A 5,604-nucleotide genomic window follows, 5' to 3' on the forward strand; every position below is an offset into this window, starting at 1 on the left:
AAGTCGAGGCTGCGGTGGCCAGGAGCGGCCACTGCACTCCAGTCTGGGCGACAGAGACTCCAACTCAAAAAAGAAAAAATGAAAAACAGTATGACGTTTACTCAAAAAAGCTAAAACTAGGTCAGGTGTAGTGGCTCACATCTGCACTTTGGGAGGCTGAGGTGGGAGGATTGCTTGAACCCAGGAGTTTGAGACCAGCCTGGTCAACATCGCAAGACCCCATCTCTTCAAAAAAAATAAAAGAAATTAGCCAGATGTGGTAATGCACACCTATGGTCTCAGCTACTTGGGGGCTGAGGTGAAAGATCACTGGAGCCCAGAAGTTTGAGGCTGCAATGAGCTATGATTGTGCCACAGCAATCCGTCCTGGGTGGCAGAGCAAGACCCTACCTCTAAAAAATTAATTATCTAAAAGTAGAACTACCATGTGATCCAACAGTCACATTGCTGAGTTTACAAGGGAAGGGGGGACCAAAAAACCCTGGAATTAATTTTAAAAGTGTATTCTTTTAGATGTTTAAACTTCAGTCACTTTCAAAGTACTATCCATTTGATGCAATACACCCATGGAGACACTTTTTCTTTCTTTCTTTTTGATTATTTTATTTTTAAAATGTGGGGTGCAGGCCAAGCACGGTGGTTCAAACCTATAATCCCAGCACTTTGGGAGGCTGAGGCGAGAGGATTGTCTGAGTCCGCAGGTTCGAGACCAGCCTGGGCAACGTGGTGAGACCTCTTCTCTACCACAAATCAAAAAATTAGCTGAGCGTGGTAGCGCATGCCTGTAGTTCTGGCTACGTGGAAGGCTGAGGCGGAAGGTTCGCCTGAGCCCAGCAGGTCGAGACTGCGGTGGCTGGCAGTGTGCCATTGCACTCCAGCCTGGGCGACAGAATGAGACTAAAAAAAACCTCAAAAAATAAAAAAATAAAAATAAAATGTGGGATACAAATAGGGGTTGGGTACATACGGGGTCATCATACAGATAAAGTGTGGGTACCCTTATTGATGTTATGTGCCTTCCCCTCTCCTGGCAGTGTCCCACTACTGTCAATCCCTTTCTTATGGCATTATGATAACTGTTCAGGGTTCACTTATGAGTGAGTACATGTGGTACTCAGATCTTTGTTTCTGTGATAAATCAGAGTATTATAGACTCTAATTCCATCCAGGTTGCTGCAAAGTTCATAATTTTCTTTTTCTTTATGGCTGCATGAGACACTTTTTCCACTGCTCAAGACAGTTTTTGAACTCGCCAATTTTGATGCTTTTTAGTGCTTCTGCCTTTTTTTGTTTCACCTCTGACACATCGGTAAAATGTTTCCCTTTGAGCACTTTTTTTTTTTTTAATCCAAGGGGAAAACAAAAGTCACTTGGAAGAGATTGGGTGAATAGGAAGGATGGGGCATGAGGGGTCATGCAGCTCTTGGTAAAAAACTGCTGAACACTGCATAGTGTGGGCAGGTGCACTCATAAAGCACCCATCATGAAATGGGCAAACATGTTGAAAGGATCTCAAAAAAAAAAAAAAAAAAATCACTGAATCAGAATGCAGCCACTCACAACAATGTTAGCTAGTACACTGATGCCAATGGGTTTCTAGAACAATTACCAAGCAAGGGAAGCCTGTCCTACAAGGGGTCCATCCTCCAAAAAATAATTTCATTATTTTTTTGGAGAGAGGCCCCCTTCATATATTAAAATAAATCAGAACTTGGTGAGACCTCATCTCTACAATAAGTCAAAAAAATTACCTGGGCAAGGTAGCGCACGCCTGTAGTTTCAGCTACTTGGAAGGCTGAGGCGGAAGGATCACCAGAGCCCAACAGGGCGAGGCTGCGGTGGCCGGGAGCGGCCACTGCACTCCAGTCTAGGTGACAGAGTGAGACTCCAATTCAAAAAATAAATCAATAAATCAATAAATCAGTATGTCCGGACATAGACTTTTTCCCCCCTATCCCTGGCTTCTTTCTGCCCCCTCCCTCTGAAGGATATGCATATTCCCAGTAATGAGTCGCAGGATATAGGTGATTGGGCACAGCTGAGAACAATATGGGCATAATGTGGGTGGCACCCTTACTCACTGTAGTTGTAAACACTGTATAGCAATTTGAATAATTAACTTGCTTGATTATAAAACTGCTTGCTGTACTGTCCCAAGGCGTGGATTCTTTCTTCACCAATGGCCGCCATCGGCGCTTCCTGTAATTTCTAATAGACTAGTGTCTCTCCCTTCCTACCTCTGGGTGACTTCTTTGGAATAGGTAAAGACTCTTGTGCACAAGCCCTCTCAGGTTTGGGGCTACCGCGTTACAATGTCAAAGAGATATCTGCACTTCCGTATTTGTTGCAGCCCCCTTCACAATAGTCAAGATACGAGAATCAAGCCGGGCTTGGTGGCTCAGCCTGTAATCCCGCGCCTTGGGAGGCTGAGGTGAGTGGATTGCCTGAGCCCGCGAGTTCGAGACCCGCCCGGGCAACTTGGTGAGATTTCATCTCTACAATAAATCAAAAAATTAGCCGGGCGTGGTAGCGTGCGCCTGTCGTTCCGGCTACTTGGAAGGCTGAGGCGGAAGGATGGCCGGAGCCCAACAGGTCAAGGCTGCGGTGGCCGGGAGTGGCCACTGCACTCCAGTATGGGCCACAGAGTGAGACTCCAACTCAAAAAAAAAAAAAAAAAAAGATACGAGAATCAGCCTAAGTGTTCAGCAACAGAGGAATGAATAAAGAAAGTGTGGTATATATATACGTAATGGAATATTATTCCAACATCAAACAAAATGAAATCCCGTCATTTGCAACAACATGGGTGGAACTGGAGGATATTATGCTAAGGGATATATGCCAGGCATAGAAAGACAAATATGACAACCCCCCTGGCGTCCGGTGTGCACCCATGGCGGCCCCGCATCTGCACGCGTAGCTGGACTCGCTGGGGACCCCGAGAGAGGAGCTGGACGCGAAGCGGGTGGTGCTGAACGCGCGGTGGAGGAGGGCGGACTCGCGCTAGCCAAGGCGCGCTACGCCATGGGTGGCCAAGTCCGGGATCGCTGGAGCCCCAGCTCTGCGTTCACGCCAGCGAGACCCAGGGCGGACTCCAGACCTTCAGGATGGTGACAGCTGGCGCCCAGATCCCAGAGGAGGTGGGGCCCCGCGAGGCAGCTCTACGCAGGCGCAAGGATCCCACTAGGACCACAGACCCAGAGCCCTCCAAGACCCCCCAGGACCCGCTGAGCTAGTTTGGGATTCTGGTTCCTCACAGTCTACAGCAGGCCCAAACCAGCTTCCAGGATGGCCTGCAGCTGGCTGCAGACATAGCCAGCCTCCAGAACCGCCTTGACTGGCGTCAAAGCCAGCTCCGAGGGCTCCAGGAGAAACTCAAGCAGTTTGAACAAGGGGCTGCCTGACCTGCATCCACAGACGCGGGGCAGCCAGTTCAGCTATTCTCAGATGTTGCTGCTTGCTCTCAGGCTTTCTTCATAAAGAAGTACCCCACCCCAGCTAATGCCCCCTCCACGTCCCTGGTCTGCATGTTTCTAACTTCATTGGGTGTGAAGTTTGAAGGGGCAAACTGAGCAGCATTGAAAGCCACTACTTGAAAACCACTTCCAGGCCTGTGATCCCATAGGACACACTAACATGGGGCTGGTGACTATTAGTGGACATTTAGGCAACCTTATAGATGATTCGGCTGTACTTTCATAACTGGATGATGGAACGCTACAGGGATAGTGGTAGGGAAAGATAGAAAGTAATGCTTCAGGTGCACTGGATCCCTAAAACTTTCTTTTGGAGAAAACCATACAAGGCTAACAGATTAGGACAAGATTTGAATACATAAAAATACAAACACCTAGCAGGGTCTGAGGCAGGCAGTAAAAAAGATCTGACCTAGATTTTTAAGGGAACTCTAGGAAGAGTTCCCTTCCAGGTTTCAAAAATCCTGCCTTTATCTTACCAGGAGAGACCTCTTCATTTGTTGAAGGGCCAGTTGTATTCTGTGAACTTCATTATTCTATGGTGTTGTTGATCTCTTTTAACGATTTCTAGAAGATCTTTATGTTTGGGGAAAACTATTCCTTTCTTCATAATATAAGATGTAAATATTTTTTTCCCCCGTTTGTCTTTTAAAACTTTGCCTTGCCTATGGTGGTGTTTTTTGAACTTTTATTGTAAAATAAAACACATTGCAAGCCGGGCTCGGTGGCTCAGCTTGTAATCCCGCGCCTTTGGGAGGCTGAGGTGAGTGGATTGCCTGAGCCCACGGGTTCGAGACCCGCCTGGGCAACTTGGTGAGACCTCATCTCTACAATAAATCAAAAATGAGCCGGGCGTGGTAGCACGCGCCTGTAGTTCCAGATACTTGGAAGGCTGAGGCGGAAGGATCGCCGGAGCCCAGCAGGTCAAGGCTGTGATGGCCGGGAGTGGCCACTGCACTCCAGTCTGGGTGACAGAGTGAGACTCCAACTAAAAAAAAACCAAAAAACCAAAAACACATTGCACCAAACTGCACAGAACAATTGAATAGCCCAATGAATAAAGTGAAAGCTATGGTCACTGCTTGTCACCCCCCCCAAAAAAGAAAGACAAATATGTTGCATGTTCTCACTAATATGTGGAAGCTAAAAAAAAAAAATCAGTCTCTTAGAGGTGGAGAGTAGAAGAGTGGTTACTAGAGACTGGGAAGGGTAATAAGAGGGGAGGATAAACAGGGGATAGTGAATAGGTACAAAAATACAGTTAGAAGGAGTAAGATCTGGTGTTTGGTAGCACTATAGGACAACTATTGTTAACAATGACATTATATGTTTCAGAATGACTACAAGGGTAGATTTGGAATGTATTGAACACAAACAAATGATAAATGTCTGCAGTAACGGAGATCCTAATTATGTAATTTGATCCTTACACGTTGTATGCTTATATCACATGTACTCCAGAATATGTACAACTGTTCAAGTGTATAATGTTTAGGAATCCATAAAAATTAAAAACAAAATTTTTCAATGAAAGAAAATGGAGGAGCCAGACCTCAGGCATGAGAACTGGTTTCTGAAGACCCCAGGAGAACACGAACCTGCCTAGGTTCCTTGGCTGGGCTACGAATTAAGTTGACAAAAGACAGATTAACTGGAGAAAAATCATATTAAATTATGTATCATGCATGGGAGTCCCACAAAATACGAGACTTGAAGAAGGGTCAGATGATTGAAGTTCATATAGTTTCCTTAGATACAGAAAGGTATAGGGCCCTGGGACTTCTGGGGGGTGGTGGCCACAGAAGTTATGCGAGGGTGAGAAAAAGAAGTGTGTGGTGAGTAAAGATTATCTTGTTATACAGATGAAAGTCTCTCAGGTGTCCCTCAGAAGATTAGATGATCGTCTGGTCTGGCATGGTGTTCAGGCATCTGTCCTGGGATCCCAGTTAATCTACCCTGGTTGATAAGATTCCAGGGAGGCATTCATGACACTTGAGTTCCCTTTGGAGGATCTCCGTTAGGCAGCTGAGGGGCACTCAGAGAAAGCCATGTCTGCATCCCCTGTTCCCCAAGTGCCCCAGTTCAAAGTAATCGGCATACCAAAGCATTATGCTTTCTTTTTTTTTTT

The 5,604-nt window shown here is 46.2% G+C and overlaps 1 pseudogene; it reads left to right on the forward strand.

The window, feature by feature from the left end:
• Positions 1 to 3,404, forward strand: part of LOC103274543 — a 10,145-nt pseudogene extending 6,741 nt beyond the window's left edge.
• The last annotated feature ends 2,200 nt before the right edge of the window (positions 3,405 to 5,604 follow it).

The sequence above is a fragment of the Carlito syrichta genome, unplaced genomic scaffold (genome assembly GCF_000164805.1).
Source record: "Carlito syrichta isolate Samal-C Ts95f unplaced genomic scaffold, Tarsius_syrichta-2.0.1 Scaffold314798, whole genome shotgun sequence".
NCBI lineage: Eukaryota > Metazoa > Chordata > Mammalia > Primates > Tarsiidae > Carlito > Carlito syrichta.